The sequence below is a fragment of the Indicator indicator genome, chromosome 15 (assembly GCF_027791375.1).
Source record: "Indicator indicator isolate 239-I01 chromosome 15, UM_Iind_1.1, whole genome shotgun sequence".
NCBI lineage: Eukaryota > Metazoa > Chordata > Aves > Piciformes > Indicatoridae > Indicator > Indicator indicator.
The window spans coordinates 18,860,624-18,882,610 of NC_072024.1; positions in this window are offsets into that span (position 1 = coordinate 18,860,624).

Below are 21,987 nucleotides of genomic sequence, written 5' to 3' on the forward strand. Positions count from 1 at the left end.
AAATACAAGGAGCTCTGTGAAAAACAGGTACTGTAGCAAACAGCTTATGAAGGGACAGTTCCAGTGGTGTTCCTTTTTGCATTTGTTTTGAAGTGAAAACGTGAAAGCTAAAACATAATCCTTTTGGCTTGATAAAACTGCAGGCATGGTGACAGCTGCATGTAATAATGATCATTTAACATCTTGTTAGTCCTCAGAGAGACATGCAGAATTAAAGCTGTGTTTTACCAGGTGATGCGCACACAGGCAGTGGCATGAACAACTTACAAGATAATAGTTGTACCTTTAGTACTGCCTTTAAATGCTAAGGGAATTGTGTATCTCTCTTTAGCTACAGACTGAGTATCTGTCACTGTGGCAGTTCTGCAATTGCAGTCTGTGTTAATCAGGGAGCTATTATTAAACAGCTACAAATCACAGGCACAAGTAAGCAACCTTTCACTCAGCTCTGTGTCCAGCTTAGTTTCCTGTTTTTACTCTGCCTGAAACTGCCCAGACCCAGAGTATCTAGCACAGAATCGCATGTAGAAGCTAAACATGTCATTTCAATATCTAAGGACTACAGCCTCCTAAGCAGTGAGCTGAGAGATTGAGAGCAAGCAGCAAAAAGGAGAGAAATGAAAGAATGGGAAAGGGAAAAACTAAGGAGGGGTCCCAGTTAAAAGATAATAGATAATCACACATAGGAAGAAGCAAAACAGAAGCATGAATGTTTAAACGAGGCAAGGAGAAAAGGATGGATAAAAAAGGATTAGAAGGTAAAAAATGGGAATGAAGATTTTCCAGAGGTAAAATTGAAATAAAAAAGCGTACAACAAAAGGAGAGTTTCATTAAAAAGAAAGGGAATTATTGCAAGCTAGGCACAGAAATGAGCATCTGATTAATTAATCTGATCATTAATGCTGAGATGCTAATGGCTACCTTCCCCAGATCTCCTCTTTCCTGGGGTACACTTTCTTTTGAAACGTTCCGCTTCAAATACGAAACTGAGGCAGTTTCACCAACGGGGACTGCATCCCTGCTGTGTTGAGCTTTCAGGTTGAGTTGGCTGTTTCAGACAGGTCTCAGTCTTTATCAGTCAACAACAGGCTCTTCCTTTAATGTGTGTTACCTGCGTTCCTGTTCCTGTTATTGTTATCAATACTACTACTACTATTACTTTGTTCTAGGAGTTTATTCAGACCTTGTTCATGGTCAAATTCAACCATGATTTTCACTGTCAAAAAATCTTCAAGTAGTAAGAAGCAAATGTTGTTTCTCAGTACAACCAAAAGGTTATTTGAACAATGAACTTTTCACCAGGAAGCTTCCATTTACTGAAGTCGTTCCTGGAAATGTTTGACTCAAGCAGGGAGAAAAGATGTTGTTGACATAACTGCAGTGTTAGATGACCATGGAGTCTGCTGGCTACAGGCAAAAGTAAAATTGGGCTTGTATCCCTTGAGAGAGATCATCTCTGATAGCACAGTGCTGTCTAATATGCTGCTGAGGCGCTAAAGGAAGAGTGCCTCCTGCCTCTGCAGCTGCAGGGGAGGGTTGAGTAACCGTACTCAGAGGACTGTCTTGCAAAGGCTGATCTGCCATAGACCTGCAACCTTATAATCAGTCAGTTAAATGGCTGCAGTCCATGAGGAGAGGCAGCAGCATTTTATGACCCTCAGATGGAGAGCCCCAAGCCTGCAAAACTACATCTCACATGTTTTAGGAGTGTGCTCTTGTGCAGTATGTGTTTTCTGTTGCTCATGAACCTTCTTTCTTTTGCTGCACTTTTTCTAGTTAAGTCTTTGTGGTTGTTAGGCCTTTGCTCTTTTCAGTTCTTGTTGTTCCCTTCCTGACATAGCCGAACAAGGCCTCAGGTTCAGTTTTCCAAATCAGCCTCCACAAACTTGACTAGCCAGATCTCCAAAGGGAACAAAGTCACACAGATTTCTGTGACAAAACCCATTGATCTGACAGAGGCTGAGATAAATCTGCCTGAAAATGTTAAAGCAATAGAAATCCGAATCCGCAATGCAAGATTTCAGTGACAAAAACAGGGAGCTGACAGGGACTCAGACAAATCCATCCATGCTGAGTGACTATGCATCCATTCCACACACAGCTGCCTGCTTAAGGAGATAGTGATGAGAGATCCCCACACAGCATCTAACACAGCATCACATTTGTTAGGAGATTAGTGTCGGGAGGGAGAAATACCCAATTAAAGAGGTATTACACTGCCATTGGGGGATTGGGAGTCAGTAGTAATAATCATGCCAGCCACTGCCACAATAATAGTGCTGTGAAGGAAAAAAATGGAATGCAAGGGAGTTTGAAGAACAAAGAGAAAGCAGAGCACATTCACGGGTTTGGAACTGTGGCAATGAAGAAGATAACCAGCTCAGGCTCCAATTTAAAACATACAGAAGCAAGACAAAAATCAGTCTATAGCAAAATGGCAACTGCCATTGTTCACATTTCCCTTTCCAGCTAGGAGAGCTGCAGCAGAAACAGTGACTGCAGAGTGACAGAAGCTCTGCATTTATACTGCCACTTAGCACAGGCTGCTTAAGACAAAAGAATATCAGGGCACGAGAAATGCCGTCCTGGAGCAGATTGGTGGTCCTTCAGGTTAAGTGTTCTGCTTCCCACACAGCAAAAGGACATGATCTTCAAGGGGAGCCTATAAACCTTGGCACTCTCCTCTGTTTTCCCACGGAATTCGGAAATACTGGATCGGGGGGCTGTGCTAGAGGATACATCCCTGCCCAGCTGCAGTATCCATTTATGGATCTGCTCTTAAATTTGTCTGGTAATGCTTGAACCTGATAGTATCACATCTCCTTCATAGGGTGGCTGGTGACACGTGGGAAAAAAATAATTAAAAAGGGAACTTCTGGTTAGAGTAGTAGCCACATGCTTGCAAAACTCTGTCTCCCTTTCCTGCTATGTTGTAGCCAAAGTGCTAATACTGAAAGATATTTAAAGATGATGATTTGCAGAAACAAACAGTGTCTAATTCCCATTGAAATCAATCCAAAGGAAATAAACTCCTCAGGGCCTTTCAGTTCAGCAATTTGAATCGCAGTTATGCATTGCATGAATTTGAAAAGTGTGTCAGTCAACTCTGCATCTGTAGGTTTCTTAAGGACCTTTAAAAACCTGCCTTTCTGTGTCCTAACTTCCAAGTTCTAAAGAGACAATTAGAGTTGTCCATCTCAGGGAGGAGTGATAAGGAGGAAACACATTAGAGACCATGAAGGGTTCATCTGCTAAGGCAAAGAAAGGACATGTAAAGGCCTGAACTGTCTAATGAAGATAGAGGAGGACTGTCAGAGGTTCACATTTGCCAGAGGCATTCAGCTGAAGATGAGCCAGTGAAATGGGCAGCTGACCTTTTCACACACTCACACAGAAGCCCAGCGCACACGACAGTGTAACCATGGTATAGTTGGAGGGGAAAGGAGGTGTGGAGGTGAACAGTGAAATGTGGCCACAGGGATGCTGCAGACAACTCTCTCTCTGAGTCTAAAATATACCACCTATGCTGAATCCGTCAAATGACAGCTGCCTAATGTGGGGTCAGCTGTTTCCCCTCACCATGCTTCCCAAATAGAGTCTTTACAAACTTCTGCAAGATCCACATCAGCTCCTGTGTTAGTGCTGGCTGACCTGAGACTTCTAAGATTGAATGGAGGCTGGTGGCAGAAAGTCACTGTGTTAGCCAAGGTGCTAACTCCACATTCTCCAGTGGCAAAGCACTGACAACAGTTGTCACAAAATTTGTCACTGCTGTGGAGCATGTTAAGGAGATGCTGCCTCTGTGGTGGCAGGAGAGTTCCCTCTGACTGCCCCTACCAAAGGCATAGGATTTCTCTTGCCTGCTTGCTTTCTTACTTTCTGTTCTAGCTGCTAATCATCCCAGCCACCTGCCTGGTTTCAGTTTTCTTGCCTATGAACCATGAAACAACGAAGCACTTCAAGCACTGAAGTAATTTTTCTGGAAGGGAAAGCTTTGCCTTAACCAAGTACTCTTATTTAGAGCTTGGAGCACACATTCAGTCTCGTTGCTGTTCCTGTAAGCACCAATCTTCTTCGATGTGATGCACACCATGGCAAAACAAGAATGGCTTCGATGTCGTGATTTGCCTTTTAGGGAGCATGTGGCACCAGTTAGGGCAGCATAACCCATAGACCAGAACACTCTTCAGGGATAAGCATTACACTTTAGGCATGCTAGCTGAGTCTGGACCAAGCTGCTGCACAAGCAACAGTTTTTCTCTTTTGTCTTCCTGGCAGGTTTCAGTTGTTTCAAAGAAACTTGGTGCCTTTAGACTCAGACAGACCCAATGACTAATGATCTAATGACATAGAAATGCAATCGATGCATGTGTAACTGAGAGGTTGTGACATCAGGTGGCAGAAAAGGATCTTCTGCTAATACTATCTACAGGTGATTCTCACTTTGGCTTAAAAGGCCTGGGACTGATTTAGTATGAGCAGGTGTATGTGATTTAACTGTTAACGGTATCCTTCTCTAATACATTTCCTTACAGTGTCATGCAATGCTTAGAAAAAGCAATCTCACCACAGTCTTTCTGCTGCTGCAGTCTATCACATAAAATGACTGTGGATTTAGGGAATTAATATAATGGGTGAACAACCTCAGGGAAGCTCATGTGACAAGAGCAAGTTGTAAGACCTAGCGTGTGCTGCAACTACATAGAATCATAGAATGTGTGATGCATTGCTTGGGCACAGCAGACAAAAGCAGCACCTCCTTTGAAGCTGCTTTCCCTAGACAAACCTGCCCTACAGAAGAACATACTCCCCCTCAAATGCCTTCCCATGCTGGTCCTTTAAATGTAGCAGAGCCAAGCAGCTGGAGGCTATAAGTAGCCATTTGGCAACTGCTTCCTGTTAGGTTTGTGCCTTCTCTGTTGGTGGTAAGTAATGTTAGCTGCTTTGATGCCCTCTTCTACTTACTCTGAAGGAGATGGTGCTTTGATTTTCTGGTGTCTGTTTTGGTTTGTACTATTTTTTTTTGTCTTGCATTAGAAGCAATGTAGACAGAAGTGGGATACAGAAAGTGAATCTCAACATTTTCCAGCCTGTAGGTTCCTGTCTTGTGGTCTGCCAAGGAGAAGGGTGTACTTTAATATAACATGTCTCCTGAGATTAGAAGGGTCTAATCAATATCAAAAAAGTTATTCTGTCAGTGTATCTGCACCTTATTCTGGTTAAAGTGAGATTTTTTTCCATAAAATTCTAATACTTGTCACCTCTATAATGTTTGTTATTAATTAGGAATGCTCTTTGTTGCTGTCTCATATTTGTCTTGTATTATCAAGCTTCTTAATTTGTGATAACTGGCACCTCTGTAACAAGAAAATAACTGTTTCACAGTGTCAGGCACCCCAGCAGGGAAAAGCTCAAAGTTGTAATCTTAACTCTCCCACAACTGTGTTTCATCTTCTACTCACTGAGCTACAGAGATGTCAATAGTGTTTCATCTGTAAGACAGAGGTGTTGAGCAGCCTGAAAGAGCTATGAGGTTCTAGAGTGGAGTAAAGTATCATTATTATTGCTGGCTTTATAGATAAGAAAATGCCTGCTTGCAGCAAACAACAAAAACTTATTTCCTGGCTTTGAAGGTGATGTATAGGAAGAGCTATAGTGTTCAGTGATTATGGTACCTCGTAAGAGTGAAATATTGGGTGTTCCTCAAGTTGCATTGCAGCTGCGAAGTGTGTCTTCTGAAGTATTAGGCATGCTAGCCAGCCTGGGTGTAAATAATAAGGATGTGCCTAGTTAGCATTTTAGAAGCAGAGGAAAGCCATTTGTCCAAGCACCCTCTTAGGTACTCACTTCCCAGCAGTAACTGGGTGGTTGTCTCTCTGCCTGCTCTGGAAGTGCTTGCTGTTTAATTTAGCTCTGAACAGGCTCCTTTGCTCCACTTCAGACTGTTTTTTTCAAGAGAGGTTAAACTTTACTTCAGGTAGCAATGTGCCTTGGGAACAGAACACAATTTATTGAGAGTTTAAGAGCGATATTAAGCTGGAGCAGGTGTTTGCATCAAAACAACATAAACCTAGGGCTCCTAAATCAAGATACTGACTCAAAATCTCTGATATTTACAAACATGCGTATTTATTAAAACCACAGAAAAATAGGTTTCTGAGCATAAGAGATGTACACGCTCTATTCTTTTATTTTCCCTGCTTTCCTTTTCAATTAAGTATGCTAAAGGTTTTATTTTAAATTGTTGTTTAATTATGCAATCGAGACACTAGAGCTTCAATGAAAAGCTCAGATAGGATTAGATCCCTGATAAAATAGGTAGGAGCTGCCAGTGCCATTTTAGGGAATTTGTTTGGATTGTTTTCTCGTGCTCCTTTGCTCCCCAGTGAATTTCTTGTAATTGGGAATCAGTGCAGTGGGTGCACAGCCTGTTAGACTGATAGCACTAGTTTAGCTGTACCCTAAAAATAAACACATGCAGAAACATATTATTCTGACTGGCAGGCTGTTTAGTTTGAGGGGAGGGAGCAGACATTTGGGGACAGCAGATGAGTTGTGTTATTTTAATGGGGTTGGTTTTATCTAAGGCTCTGTAGCAAGTCTGGAGGCCACTGTCATAAGCAGTATCCTCTCTCCTATGCTCCAGAGGGATGGGGTTTAATGCAGGAAACAGTACCTTTTTCAATGAACAAAGGAAGCTCTTCTTGCCTCATTACAGATGGGACTAGATGTAGACGATGTGCAGTGAGAAGGCACCTTTTTCATTCTGCATGTGAGACCTACAGCATTCAGGAGCATGAGTTAGTTGCACAGTGGTCAAGAAATAAAGCAAAACTAGAAATATATAGTACTGTGCAATCCATAGTCTTCTCACTTCTACCACCCCCTTCCCTTGAGTCTCAACACTGATCACAGCAAAACAGTTTTTACTTCTTTTTTATTTTTTTCCTTTGCTTATGCTGTCAGACGTTCCATGTCCCAAACCCTGTGTGTATAAAGCAGCACCCTGCTGGAGTCGATGAAAAGCCTCAGTGCACACAGTCACAAGAGACACTCGGCAACGTCTCCATTGTAAGCTCCGTTATGCAGGGTGAAGAGACAAAAGTAAAAACTCAGGGGAGGAAAAGCGTTGGATTTATTTTAGTACCACAGTGCTGGTACAGCTGTCAGTGCTGCTTGGAATTTGTACACATTAGAAAATATGATCTTCATAAGTTTTTATTGATCTTGTCTTGGTGACAGTGATTAATTGTATTTTCACCCCAAAATGTCAGCTCTGCTAACAAACCTGATTAGTTTTCCTTTCCTTGCTATCATTTCTCTAATCTCTGGAGAGGCTTCATGAGAGGAAACTGAAGGTGAGGGGGACTGGTATCAAGGACCACACCACCACCATATGCAACTCCATTAACCCAATCAAGTTCCTTTATTATTAGCTCTTACTGTGCTATCATTTTGCATCTGCTAAACAGGAGACATCTGTGCTAGACTTTTGTATGGATGATAAAAAGGGGTTTCTTATTTCAAAGAATTCAGTGCCTAATGAGCTGTGCATGGGGATATTATCAAGCTATACAAAGGCTATTAGGTCTACACTGCTTGGAGACTGAAGTAGTCAGGAATACATGCAAATGCTGTGTTTATTTTAGAAGGGTTCTTCCGGATTTTGTTTCTTGTTCAGGGAGGTGATTACTTTCTAATTGCTAATCAAACAAAAGGTGATGCAATAGCAATACATCATCTGCACACCTCCTGCTTGCCTCTACTAGTTGGCGTGTTGAAATGTAGTCTCTGATGGTCTGTCCTTAGTGTTAAAGCTTAAGGAAGCTGCAGTATGGCCTTTATCTCAAAACAGATGATTGATCAGAATTGCTTTTATCGCTTGCCATAACTGGGGAAAAGGGAAAAAAGCTCTTTTTAAAAGTTCCAGCGCAGAGCCGCAGGGTGTTTAGCTGACTACCTTCTTTTTGGAGCTTAAGGTAAACTGAGGTACCTGAATATTTCTGTGGGCTGTCTTAAACACCTGCTGGAGGGGAAAAAAATAAATGTAGTGTGCGTTGCTGATCTGCTTGTCAGTCTTTCAGCAGTCAGGGGTCTTGCAGCTAAATTGCTACTAAAAAGCTAAATGCTGCCAAGAGTTAGGCTGGTTTTGGAGTGAGCGATTCTCCAAACACCAGGTGGGATACCAAAGAAGGGAAAACAGCTGTTATCAAAAGAAATTATTTCCCTCTAATTTTTCCCTTGCATCTGGAAAAAGATACTTCCAGGAATGAGGGAACCTGTGTTTCTGCTGTCTCTGAAGCAGAGAGACAATTTCTGGGAGACAGTTTGAAAGAACAAATCAATAAGTAAAATGAATAAAAATTAAATTGGAGGCTTTGCCCATCGGACAATGGGAATGTTCTGTGGCTCAGTCTACCTGCTGCTGACACAGTATTGCTGTCTACCAGCAGCTCAGTGGTGTTGGACAGTATTAATGTATCAACAGGGTAATGTGCATATCTACCTCTCCACAGTCACACTCAGGTGCTTGCCTCTTAAGTAGAGCCTACTGTTTTATCACTGTTTGCCTGTGGGCCTTAGTGAGCAAACACAAGGTGCTGAGGTCAAAATTAACAGCCTGCAGCAGAGGCTGTGTCCTCAGCAGAGATTTTCTCATTACCTGACGATGAACTTATGCATTCTAGTAGATTTGCATATGCTAGTGTGGATTCTCCATAAATGGTTACATTATGTGTGTATCCCTAAAGGGTGGATGTGTGTTGTTTACTAGTGGTTGTGTAAAACTGATACTAATTCCATCCCAAAACATTTACCTCAGATACATCCTTGGAGACTGAAGGGGCAATGCTGGAAATATTTGTGTAGCAACTACTCATGGAAAGCTCATATCTGAACATCAGAAATTAATTTGGTGGAATGTGTATGTGATTAGTCCGGGTGCTGATGCTATCTTGATAAGTGCTTCCCTTCACTTTTACTGCTTTTTTCATGCAGAGTATACAACTGTAACATTGAGTTAATGAAGGTTGGGGTTTTTTTGGAGAATATATATAACTGTAGGGAAACAAAACATCTGTGCAATGTATATTGCATATCTATATCTGTCCTTAATCATTACAGTCTTGGATTCCCAGAACTGGAAATGGTTGAATGTTATTGAGTCTTTATTGTTTCTAAGATCCTGGAGTGATATTTGGAAATAGTGAGCTATATAACATCACTGATCTAGTTTTGCTTTCTGTGTACTGCATCTTTAAATTTCTAAAAAGTCAAGTCAGTGTCTTAAAATAAGAAGCGAGTGCAGACTCCACTTCCTGGAGCCTTCCCTTTTGTTCTTTCTTGATTTTAGTCTAAAATAAGTAATTCAGAATAAAAGCTATTTTTTGCTCCTTGTGGGTGGAAGAAACTTACCTCCCTCAGTTCTCATACTGTGCACATCATCATGATGTATGTACACCCATATCTGGGTTGGTACTGGGAGATACCAGGTAAAGCCTTCAATTATTTTGATCTACTAGTCATGTGTTAAAAGTCAGAATAAAAGATCCTCTTTAAAATATGGGGATTTTAGGTTGTTTGCAGCATTGTGCTCTCCATCCCTCAGCATTTTGTACATGTAGGAAACGAGCATGAGTGGATCATCTGAACCATTGCATAAAGATCACTCTTACTGTAGAATGGACATGAAGAACAGGGGCTTAGGAGGTGTGCTGTGGTCAGCTGAGGGGACCACAGAGGGGCAAGAGGAATTTTTAGAGTACACAGAGAAAATAGTTAAATCAGAGAAATAGAAAACAGATGAAGAGGTAATTTCTTCCTTTCCCTCTCCTCCCCAAGGCAGGATTTGTAATACTTAAATCTCTTTTGACAGCTGACTGTTTAGCCTGTTCAGGAAAATTCAAATGATGGGGACTCCATGACTTCCCAAGGCAATCTACTCCAGTACTGAGCTGTCCTAACCATTATTCATGTTTTATTTATGGAGGACACAAAGGCTGACATTGCTTCCATACTAAGAGGAAGGGTCTTCTGGAAAGTACAGGATCTTCAGTTTCAGTGGGCTGGTTCTCCAGTGATGTGATGATTCCTTCCCAGCACAAGGTGCTTTTTGGCATAGGTTGAGAACTTGGAAGAAAACAGCTGCTAAATCCAGAGCTGCTTGTGAGGCTGAGGATTCAAGAGCTCACCTCTTTGTGGTGTGAGATCAGACTATGGGTGTCAACACATTCCTTGTTGTCCCATGAATTCTGTATAGCTAGAACTTAAACATTTTGCCCATTTTAGGGAGGATTTCTGGATGTGTGCAGAACATATGCAATGAATAAACACTAGAGATCTTCATGAGGATGGGACAGCAGCATATGAAGAGCAACCACAGCTGCAGGGATATTTATCAAACAAAATTATTTCCCTCTAATTTCTCCATTGCATCAGGATATGCATGCAGGGAGGGAAGAGAGAAGCAGAGAGGATAGAATAGAAAAATACTTTAGAAGGGCTGAAAGATATTAAAAACATTCACCTGAGGAAGAGAGATGAAGATACATAGGAAGGGATTTGGAGTACTGGTAGCTGTATGCTGTTGTCAAAGTAGAAATACAGAAGCTCAATACAATTTGTGTTTGTGTCAGTTCCTCTCTGTAGAAGTGCTGCTAAGTGAACTGGAAGTGCTGATATGGTAAGCTGTCACACAGGGCATGTTTCAACCATGAGTTCTTATTCATGTTGCATTTGTGTAGGATTCTCAGGAAGTTGGTCCAACATGGTTCTTCTGGACCAGCAGCCGATAGCTTGTTCTGCAGTGCACAAGCTGTCTCTTTGTGCCATACCTTTTCTACACTCTGTGCTGCCACCAAACAAACTGAAAAGGGAATGCCATGTTTGTTTTTTATTTTCTAGTGAAATTGATTCTGAGAGGAAAATCTGCAGGTCTAGGAAGGTGTGCTCTGTTGCAATCAAAGGGGTGGTCAGGGCTATTGACACGGGATGAAAAAGGTGCGTGCCACACAGCCTTGCTCTTGGGGTAGTTGGATGTCTCAAAGATAAGTGCTTTTGCACAATGGCTATCTGAATTTATTCAGATTCTGGGCTATACTGCATACCTGGTTTTGTGTTATTTGGCAAGGTATTACTGGAGATTTGGAATCTGAAGCAGATAAAGCCACCTGAGACCCTGGCTGTGACTACTGTTTTTTTTTCCTCCTAGATGCAGACAGGCTGCTCCTGATGCCACTTGTGCGTAGTGTATGTCCCTAAACATCTTTTCTCAGATGGCGTGAGAGCTCTCCCTAGACAGTACCTCTGTTTTTCTTCTTGGAGGAATGGTGTATGTGGACATGCATGCCTTCTGCCTCTCCTGTAGCTTCTGCAAAGTAGATTCTGAACGGGGGGGCAGCTCAGAGCTGAGTGACAGCATCCTCTCTGACAGGCATTCTCCTATCTGATTCCTGCCGTTTTGCACTAGCCAACAATTTTCAGTCCTCAAAACGTTATTATCAGAATTTTAACTGATGACTGTTAGATTTTACTGTTGCATTTGGTTTGCGTCTGCTGCAACTGAAATCTGAGTTCCTCAACTGGTCTTTACAATGCCATCTGCTGGAAGAGATCCCAGAGCACTGCCTTGGCCAGCCTCTGGATTGGGCCATGCTCCCTGAGCTGTGGCTGAAACAGATAAGATCTTTCCTCAGCTCTCATCCTGTCTGATGTTTCAGTGCATCAGTAATATTTTAATTAATATGGCACAGTGGAGTAAATCTAATGGCTGTCTCTAGGTTATACAAATACCTTAGACCTGAGCACATTTTTAGGTACAAAAGGGTTAACTGCACACAGTTTCATACTCATATGGAAAAAGAATGACACCTTTTTCTTTATCAGCCATTTTGGTGCTGTCTGTTTTTTTTTTAATCATTTCAGTCTTTGAACTCCAGCTCTGAAAGAGAGTCTCTGTCTCTTCATCTTCAGTGACTGCCAGGACTGGAGGCCTAATCAATGCAGGTTATTGATAGCAAATCAATTAATGCAGACAAAGGATCAAAATTAAGGAGCTTTCACTAAATTAATAAGTGATTCCAAGTCTTTTAACAGAGTGCCTCAGATAAGGGCAGCTGAGTCTTTTGGGACAGCAGCCTCCAGTCCTGTGTTTCCAAAGACAATCAGCTGGAGAGAGACAGCTCTGCTTTTACTTTTTTTTTTTTTTTCCCCTCCTATTTAAATAACCTGTTTTGTTCAATAGAAAGTGCTTAAAAGATGAGTCTGGAAAGGCTGCCAGGAAGCAGGTCCTAACTGAAAAGAGCGGATTTATCTGCATAAGGATGTCATGGTCCTGGTCAACCGTTTGAGGGAGAACTGGTTATTTTAAAAGCCAGATCTATATAAGATAGTATCTAACACCAGAGTTAAGATTTGTTTCAATAGCACATATATTTGAACCTTGGACTAAAGATGTCCTTAGAAACAATTAGATGCAGAAGAGAAGAGCCTAGGATAATTTGGAGCTCCTGCCAGACTCAGAACTTCTGCCCTATGGTGTGCCTTCCTGTGAGAATGTGGGTCAGGCTCAATCTAAACTTCTACCTGTTGGTTTTCCTGCCCTATTAGAAGGATCATACAAGATGTCTGATGCTCCTAGAACAGACAACATCCCAGCACCATGGCCCTCAGTCTCTCTGAGGGGGATGGATGTCTGTAGGCTGGTAGTTCCCTGCCAGTTACTGCAGCTTTTGCACCTTCTCTCCTGCCTCAACTAAGGGAAACTCACCAACAGTGCCATGCAGGAGGAAGAGAACATCTCTGGCAGTTTCTGCCTGGTATCTCCTTCTGTTTTCCTGCTTAATAAGAAGGGCCTGCCTTTGAAATGCCAGAAACTCTCCTGCTGTGGCAGGAATTAACAGGGATGGAGTTGGAGTTGGGGAGGTGATTACAGGTGTGCAAATACAGTGTATAGCTCACTGAAGATGAAGAATGGTGCAGGTCACTTTGAGTTCCCCTTGCAGCATGCTGGAGACATTCCCTCTCTGTTTGGGCTTGCATCAGGTCTACCTGCCACCAGTGCTTGGTACAGTCCACACGAGGCTGGGTGCTGTCCCCAGTTGCTGTGCAGGCCAGCACAGTGACCTGTGGGCTGAGCAGCGGAGGGTAGAGCGGTCTGCTTGCACTTGCCAAGGGACTATGAGAAGGGGTCCAGTAGCCTGGCCTCATTTTATGCTCTTGATCCCATGATGCCAGGGAAAATTCTGAACTAAATTCCTGTAGGTTTGGGTTGTATGACTAATTACAAGTCATTATGCACCTATTTTCTATATGCTCCATGAAAGATTCTTTGACTGAAATGGCTACAGCTTCCAATTCTAAGCTTGTTGGGCCAAGATTCATGTAATCAAAGGATCATCTTTTCTTTCTGCTACACTGTCTACTGATCTCTGCCTGGCTGCATGTTGTCACCCATTTCCTATTCTACTGCTGGCACTGAAATCCAGTCTGTTCTTTTCACCTGCCTGCCTCTGGACTTAAAACAGCAACACAGCTGATGTTTGTTGATCTAATCCACTGGTGATGATCTGTTCCTACCAAAGAGTTATGGAACTGGACCCATAGCATGGAGGCCAATAGACATTGTAGTTGGCATTGCAGCTGAAGGTCACATCTGAGAGAAGGACTAGGTTTAACTTATCACCCCAAGTTGGATGAGTGAGTTATAATTCTGTGAAAAGTGGTTCTCTCAGGGTAGAGTGCTGCTGTTTGTTTCTGTGACTGTCATAGCTATACTGCATCTTGCTTCAGGCAGGGCTTGCAGCCCTTGGATGTGCTATGCTTTGCCTTTCTTCCACCACTTTCAATTTCCTCCTACAAACGCCTGTGCTGACTGCAGTTCTCTGCAGCCACACGTCTCTAACTGCTTAACCTAGAAATTCATTGCTAAGACGATCTGACATCATAACAACCTGGAAAAGACTCCTCTCTCCCCCTTCTCTGGTCTTCCTCTTTTCCTTTTCCAGGATATATGAAAAGCTGTAACTACCAAATCAAAATCTATTTGATTTTTGTACTCCCTTGATAACCGGGCAGTTGATCTCTATCACCCGGCTAAGGCTTATCTGCTGCCTCCAGCCTCCCTTCTGCAGCAATTGGCTCCTGCGGGGACAGTGCTGGGTTATAAAGTGAGACTGATATCATGGCCAGGGCCTTTTGCTTTCTAACTGTGACCATTGTTGGCAAGGTGTTCCTGAGCAGAACTAAGCAGAAGTGGCCTGATTTTCTGGGAAGACTAGAAGGAAGAACTGGGCCTCTGAGATTTAGCGGTTCAAAGATATATTTTTAATCCTTTTTTTTTTTTTTCCTCTAAGTTGTAAAGTGATGTCAGGGAGCATGCAGGGTCAACAGCATAGGCTAGAGCTGAGGTTGTGGGCTGGCTGGTGGTTTTACTTTAGCTCTCAAAGTTTCCAAGTGACATCTTGGCCTTGTTAGGAAGGCACTGACCCACATGCATTTTGTTCACCTCAGCCTGTTCTCAAAGCAGTTCTAGCAAATGAAAAAAACCTGCTGTTATTAGTATGTTACTTTTTAATTTTTAACTGTAGTTGTTATTTTTCTGTAACTTTTGAATGAGTTTACTGGGTGCTGAAGAGGCTATAGATCCATATCTGCACAGCTGGGTGTAGGTAGCTCACTCCCAGCTACATAACACCAGTAGGATGTGAGAATAAGAGTGTTCCCACCCCATCCTTTCTGGCTGAGTTATGTCCTAACTGCAGTGATTCAGCTATCTAGAGCCACTGGTGAAGGCTGCACTCATGTTGGCAACTTTTAATAACTAGTATGAGGAAGCAGGGACTGCTGTGGACACGACTGCTGTAAATAAGGTATTTACCCATCATGTATAATTAGATTTCTGTTACTCGAATTGGGTGATAGCTTGGGGTGAGGGAATTGAGTTAAACCAAATTGCATTTTTTTTTCCTTGGAGCTGAGATGCTTGGCCAGCATGTGCATCATTTTTTGGCAGTTTGGTTCAAGATTAGTTGGCAGTGTAGGTAAAACTGCACCGTGCTGGCCTGAGGAGAAGGCTGATGCAGGGTAGTTCTTGCAAAGGGTGGTGTAAGAAAAAAGCTGAGCTTGGTGGAGTAAGGCAGCTGATAAGACTCAGCCAAGTGACGGATCAGGTGCAACAAGTAAGAAAATGAAAAAAAAAATTATAATTATATCAGCTTCTGGGAGAGGCTTTCCCTCCATGTGCTCATTCTCAGCAGAAGTCATTGGCCTCTATATCCTGTCCCAGCAGCAGCCCCTTGGGATGCATAGGGCTGCAGTGGAATACAGAGGGTCCAGAGCCCTTCTGCCATCCTGCCCTTCATCTCTCCTGCACAGCAGCTGCTTTGCCGAAGTATAAAACCACCCCCTTGCTCTTTTTATTCTGCAAGCTGTTTAGAAAACTAGCACAGCCAGGCTGGCAATGTGTCTAAGTGTGACTCTGCTCATGAAGGAAGGTGAGGTGGAGACTTAACTCCTCACTTTTCAGCTTCTCCTTCTCTAATCTGTTGCTGCAGCGATGCTCTCACCCAGTGCTAGCAATACCTCCTGGCACAGTGATAGCCAGGCACTGGCAAGCTGCCTCAGTTCAGGGGTGTGTATTGTCTGAGTCCTCTCTGCTAGATGTACACAAGCAGATCTGTCCAGTCCCAAATTAACTCATTTCAAAACTATCTTACATGTGTCTAATCACTAATGCAAATTAGACAGTGTAAGAGTCAGCGTGCTGGGTGCTCCCAGACTGGCTGCTTACTGTATCAGGGTGTTCACCCTGATATGCATATACACAGCTGAGTTACAAACCCTTCCCCCAGGCTGATACACAGAGTTTTGATGTTGCTCCCAAGCACTCCCGTTGACCACTGTGACAAATGTAGGATTCTTTTGCTTTGAAGTGGGCAAAACTGTTCCGCTTGGTCTTTGTCTGCAACAGCCTAGAGCAAGCCAAAGTCCTAAAGTACTGTAGGATCCATAGTTTGGCTACAATGTTCGGACATCTAACAGTGTCAGCTGGATGTGACTGAAACATTGTTTGCTATTGAGTGGGTTACAGGTCCCTTTCTCTGCATCTAAGCCTTGGACAAGGAGGCATCATAGTCATGTTATGATAAACCTTGGTAGTTGTATGACTTGAAATAGTCAGGTATAGACGTTTGCCATGGAGCTGGGCTCAGGAAAAAAAACAACTTCATACATATGTAGCATCCCTCCCTATAGTCCAGGCAGATGATTTTATATGCTAAGTATGTATAGCTGCAAGTGGTCAAGATACCAAAGCTCAGTTTTGGCAGAGAATGACCAGATGCACTGTTATTCTCACTGAGCAGTAAAGTGTCTTTGTTTAAACTACCAGAATGAAGAGCTACTACCTTCCCAGTGATATAAACCAAACTGTTCTCCGTTAGAGTTGAATTAAAAGGGTGTGTATAATGATGCCACAGCCCAGCGAACACACAGTAATTTGCTAAGCCAAGGCAACTTCACTGTTTGCAATCACATGGCCATGCCATGGTCCTTCTCTGGTTGAATTAAAGTGACTTGATTACAGCTACATAAATACTTGAGTTTTTAAAATGTGTGTGCTTGTATTTGTCTGTATGTATCAGACCTCAATGACCAAGTGCAGGAAGTGGATGTGCAGACACAGTGGCTTTGCATCCACGAAACAAGCCGTGCCCATCCTAATGTCATGTATGTACTAGGAGGGTGCTTCAGATATGTGCTTTTTACTGTTGGATTTCTGCAGCCAAGGTAGGATCATAGACTAGGAATTCCTGGTATTCATTCCTGTCTGATATTGCTGATTGGTGGAATGTGGTGGTGGTGAAAATGAGGATTTTTTTTCCTGTAAGAAAAGTTATGTACATACCTGCTTCATTCTGTCCCCCTATGCCTTCTGGGCCCAGTGTAGAGAGCACTTCAAATCCAGAGAGTGCTGTGTAGTATTATAGCATTGCAGGGCTGATAAGGGGCAGAGCTTTGTGTTGCAAGTATGATTCAGCTTTCTCTCTGTTGGACTTTTCCTTTGCAACTGGTACAGATGCCCTTGTGTTCATTATCCAAAAGCTTACAGAAAGCTGAAGCAGCAATGAAAGGTCTGAAGTTCCACCTGTGTTTGGAAGTGTACAGGCATAGTTCAGCTACTGGAAGTGAGTCCTTGCTGGTTGTTTGTTTTCACATCAGAAATGGCAACAAGAAACTTTCTTGAGACTTCGGTCTGCAAGTGTTCCCTGGTGGGCAAAGAATAAGCTGGTGATAGAAGCACCAGAGATCTCATGGGATGGCCTGATACTGCAAAATGCAGTCAGACTTCAAATCTAGAGAAAGACAAATCACTGCATTATTCTGCTCCTGGAAAGAGAAAAGAAAGTCTAACAAGTGTGTTACAGGGCTCTCATGCATACCGCTATCGTTTTCTTTCTTTTGTCGATATCCTGAACTGTTGCCTTCCCATTAAGGTAATGAATTGGAGTATACAAAAGGCAGTAAAATTACTTCAGGATTGTTGGAATTTCTGTAGTGTGGCAGCAAGTCCTTGTATAGTATATGCGAGTAAAACTATTTGCTCTTAGAGTATGGCAGCATATACTGTCTCCAAGTCAAATGCAAATTCTCATCAGGTGAAAGCTTGGAGGGAAAGGGATGGCAGAGCTAAGAGGAGACACAGCCCTGCCTGCTGGAAGGTAGTTTTGACAATGGCTGTTTAGTTATGCAGTGGGGTACTATTTCATCTGTAGTGTAATTTGAAAGTAGTCAGGATCTAAAAAACCCTCAAGAGCAATGACACTGAGCAACTGGCACTGTTGCCAGCATTGATAGAAGCACAGAACTGGCATTGTGGACAGAAAAGAGTGTTTTTAAAATGTTTGACATGGGAAAACAGTTTGTCATCATTGTCCTACTGGGTAAGGTAAGAGCTCATTAAAGAAAGCTGGACACAAGTGACTGCTACAGTCCAGCTCAGCTGCTGGACACTAGATTTGTCTGTAATGGAAGCAGTTCTGATTTTTTGCTTGTTTAGCAATTTTCAATTTTTATTAAAGGAAAATCAAATTAACAAAATCCCTTCTCCACCCCCTGCAGTGAGTGATTCCACACACATCTGTCAAAAAAACCCAAACCCAACAGTGTAGCAGGGGACTGGACTGGGCTTGTTCAGGGTTTCTGTTTCTTAGCCTATAGAAAGTGTTGCTGAAATTCTCAGCACTGAAAGCTCTCTGAGTTAATTTACTAGGAGAGAGTGTGGCAGGGGATAATCTTCTCTGAAAAGGGAAGGGAGGGAGCTGTTTTGAGGTGGGTGGGAGATGGTACCAGTGCAATTAAACAGTAAAAGCAGGGACAGAATCTCTTTCCTCAGTATGAGTATTTTATGGTGCCTCAGATGAGCAAGAATGCAGATACTCTCCTGACTTTGAGACACAAGAAACTCCACTTTATAAATCCTGCTTTACCATGCACTAATGCTTTTAAAAATACCACTGCTCTTCCCACTCCTTGTAGAATGCACACACACACAATTATTTTTTGTGAAGTGCACAGTCCCTTACTAAACTGAAATGCAAAATTTCAGCCTGACTTCCCAGAAAAGGTGGTGATGCTCAGTGTAAAGCAGTTTATTCCATCTGATGGGTTATTATCATTGCTCACTTCAATTTTCTTCTTTAACTGAAAGTGGCTGTTAAAGGAACCAGTGCACCCACACCATCCCCAGTTAGCAAGAAAACTCAGGTCTCCTTTGTTTAGCAGCATGGGCTTTGCTAAGACTGCAGGGCTTTTACGGCTGCATTTAAAAGAACTGACTGGGGTATTAGGTGTTTTTGTACTGACCAGAATGATATTCATGTTCAGTATGGCTTGAATAGAGGCAAAGGCAAATCTGTACCTAGAACAGCTCTGTGGGGACACACAGGTAAAGAAAAGACTGGGGTGGAAATGAAAGGCCTTTTGTAGATGTCTATCTACATTTGTAGACTAGTTCTGTTGTGGGTTTAGACTTCACTCCTGACAGAGAAAGAGACGGCAGCTGAAGCCTGAGAGAGGTGAAAGGATGTTTCTGATCTGGATGAAAATATTCTGTTGTCTTTTCATGCTGTACATGTGTTCTTTCCTGCCTCTTCCCATAGGGAGGAATACTCGGATGGTTTCCTAGCTAGAAGCTTACTCTCTGTGTAAACGTATCTTCCTTCCAGTGTTTAAGAAATAAATTACTTTCTTCCAGCAATGATGGATTCCAGAGTACCTGAATGAAGTTGAGCAGAACCTGGCAAATTATAACCTTCCCCTCTGCAGGGGGGAAAGCTGAGAAACAAAGATGAGGTGACTTGGCTAACACAATGTGAGATAGAATTAGGAACAAGAATGAGGAGTTTTGTACTTAAGTCTTTGGCTTTCTGACAAGATCACCCATCTGACATCAACAGACTGGAAACGTATGAGTTGTGGCTTTGTCTTTAGGAAGATGACATTGAATCCAAGTGGGTTATTTCAGTTTGGTCTGAAAGGCTCAGTGGCAGGTGCAAACTTTGTGTCCTGTCATCCAGCTCTTAATCGCAGTTTCTTTGCTGTTTGGTTTAGCATCCTGAGTTGCAATGATGTTATGCTGCAGCAAGACCACTCAAACATTGCTCTGTGCTGTCTGGTACCAAATTCTTATTTCAGGGTGGGTTCATCACAGTGTGGACTGCTAAGCATAACCAAGTGTCAGGGCTTGACTGCAAGTGCTTGGGAACTTTGTGTAGCTAGATATGATCTGACTCTCTGCATGAAAAATTAATGAGTTCAGGCATGTGTGGCTGTTGCCCTGTTCTCCTGCCATCCATGCAATGTGTAAGCTTTTTTGTTTGTTTTAAGGAGACAGGAGTTCATGTTCCCTTTTCCTCATCCTCATTAGTTGGAGAGGAAGAGTGAAATGTGGCTTAAGGGTTGCAGTACAGCCTGAATTGCTGATAGAAGAGGTTAACACAGAAGAGCAGAAAGCAGGTGTATTTCACTAATGATATGGAGACACCTGGAAAGAAAAGTAGGGGAGAAGGAAACAAGCTGTTCTCTGCTACTAGGTCTGTGTAGTTACCACCACTGCCTAATGTGAGCAATCACTCTGGAGATGTTTGTTGACTTGTGCTGTCCAAGAAAAGTGTGATCTAGAGAACAGTGGTCATTATGCCTAAGAAATGCTGGAGTTGCAAATGTTGCAGGATCCAAAAGTTTGTGGGGTTTTGTTTGTTTTTCTTTTCTTTTTGGGTTTCTTTTTCTGTTCTTCACTTGCTCTAGACTCTGTTGCTCAGTCTGACAGTTTCTAGTGGGCAGAAAATGAAGTGCTGGCTCCTTGCCAATACTGACAAGGTGTCTCGGAGCACAGGGGCTAGGTGCCTCACTAATGTCTAATCTTCCTGGCTGTTCAGGATCCCTCCCTGTTTCTAACCTGAAGTTCCATAGTGAGACAGGGCTGATCTTCACATGAAAAGTTTTTGTAGTGAGGCGGTTTGCCTTAAGGAAAAAGGAGGTGCCATAATCAGCAGCGGAAGTGCTGACTTCTGCCATACTCTTGTGTGCTTGTGGCGTTTTCTGTGGCTACAGGAGAGCTTTGGAGTGGCTGGCCCCCGGGGCTGTCAGGATCTTGGTGTAACCTTAAGCAGGTGGCTACAGAGGAAGGGGGAGAAACGCTATGACTGAATGAGAGAAAAGGGGCAGGAATAGGGACCGACTCCAGCTCCCTATTCTACAGGGAGAAATTAACATTTCTTTTAAGCCTGGGAGATGGCAGAGCCTGGCTGCACAGAGATAAGTGAGTACAGCAGCTGCCCAGTGGGATTTTACAGGTTGATGGTGTTTACACTGCAGCATTTAACAGTTTCATAGCCAAGTTTTCTCAGTGATATGGCACAAGGTGAAAAAGTTAAAACAGAAATGTGAGGTGTCTGTGCTGAATCCCACAAGAAATTGTGGCCTAATGAATGCCTGGGTGAATACCAGTGGCCTGTTAGCTTAATAGTGGCCTCCAGGAGGGCTGGAAAGGGACTGTTTAGGGAGGCCTGTGGTGATAGGACAAGGGGCAATGGCTTTAAATTCAACAGCAGATTTAGCTTAGATTTTTAGGAGGAATTTCCTTATTGTAAGAGCAGTGGAACACTGGAACAGGTTGCCTAGGGAGGTAGTTGAGGCTCTGTCATTGAAGATAATCAAGGTAAGGCTGTTAGATCAGACTGCCCTGGGACTCAGGGCAGTCTGATCTGACAAAGGATGTCCCTGCTCACTGCCAGGGGGGAGGGGTGGGAGTGGGGGGGTTTGGATTAGATGACTTTTGGAGATCCCTTCTGACCCAAACTATGTTATGACTCTATGAAAGAAGAGGTAAGGCACATGTGCAAAGACAGGTAGGGCATACCACCTCTGTCAGGTGAAGTGACAAGGCGCCTGACAATAGACTGACTGCTGTCTGTACAGGCAGATCAGTGCTGTCATGAGTTAGCTACTCAAGGTTTGTATGTTTTAGTGGGGCTCACCTCTGAGGAAGTGAACTTGCTCTGTTGTTTGCAGTAGTAAAGCTTGCATACTCCTGTTGCCTTTGTGGCTTGTCACCACACAGTAAACAGGGACACTGGAATGGTCTGGCTTGAAGTCAGCTTTTTCATTTGCGGGGGGAAGTGTTGTTCTCAGTGGTCTCAAACATCTGGAAACAGGGTTTTTGTCCTGGTACACTGGAGGTGATTCTGAACTTCTGCACAGATATGGGAATGGGGCGTCAGAAGGTGACTAAAGAGGAGTTGTGGTATTTTCCTTGTTCTGAATGTGATCTCTTTGGGGATAATGAAGAGTGTTTCTGGGTTTAAAAAATTCAGTTGCATGTACAGTCTAGGCAGCTATGGATAACTGGGCCTACCTGAGTACTTGAGCCCAGTGTTTCACTTGGTGTGGGCTACTTGTATTCATGCTGTAAGACACTCAAATTTATT